At 38.4% G+C, this 870-nt stretch overlaps 1 non-coding gene across 1 annotated transcript; it reads left to right on the forward strand.

The window, feature by feature from the left end:
• Nucleotides 1–526: 526 nt before the first annotated feature.
• On the forward strand, nt 527–600 carry Trnat-ugu. The gene has a single exon. It is a non-coding gene; the product is annotated as a tRNA-Thr (tRNA).
• Nucleotides 601–870: the final 270 nt, after the last annotated feature.

An 870-nucleotide genomic window follows, 5' to 3' on the forward strand; every position in this document is an offset into this window, starting at 1 on the left:
GTGGATGTGATGCTGCTCCGTACTGTGTATCTAGACATTTTGTCGTCATTGCTCACCTGTTCATAGACCTCTTTTCCTCCATTTCCAGTCAGGAAGCCATCCCTGCAGTTTGTTGGTTTTATTACAGATCACTTAGTACATAGTTACTGTAAACTAGTGTTTTCGAACCTGTGGGTTGAACCCCTCAGGAGGGCTGCTAAATCTTGCTCGGGGCGTTGCAGTCACAGGAGGAAGCTGTTGCAGCATGGCCAATAACAATGTTTCTTGATAATCATCTGCTATGGTAGAAATGTCACAGGGAAGTGACAAGGTTTGCTGAAAGCACCTTGCAGATTTGCTCATGTTCAGATCCGGTACTTATTTATAATAATGAATACGAATTTAATTTAAACCTGTTGAAGAGTTCAAATATGCAAAGACATGGAGAAATCAGAAGTGACACGATGTCTATTGTATTATCACGACATCTGTGGGACTTAACTGTGGCAGCGAGTCATAAATCCCTGCAGTTGCACTATCCTCAGTATCCTTGATGGCTCAGATGGATAGAGCATCTGCCATGTAAGCAGGAGATCCCGGGTTCGAGTCCCGGTCAGGGCACACATTTTCAACTGCCCCTGTTGGCTTATATCAACGCCTGTATGCGGCTAGAGGTATTCATTTCATTGTAATTTCATTATAATGATCTGCATGGTCACCAATGGATACCATCTTCATATATATATATATATATATATATATATATATATATATATATATATATATATATATATATCCCACGTGGAATGTTTCCTTCCATTATATATATATATATATATATATATATATATATATATATATTGACAAATGTCTGCTTGTGTCTGTGTATGT

Source organism: Schistocerca americana, chromosome 11, assembly GCF_021461395.2.
Source record: "Schistocerca americana isolate TAMUIC-IGC-003095 chromosome 11, iqSchAmer2.1, whole genome shotgun sequence".
In the NCBI taxonomy this organism is placed as follows: domain Eukaryota; kingdom Metazoa; phylum Arthropoda; class Insecta; order Orthoptera; family Acrididae; genus Schistocerca; species Schistocerca americana.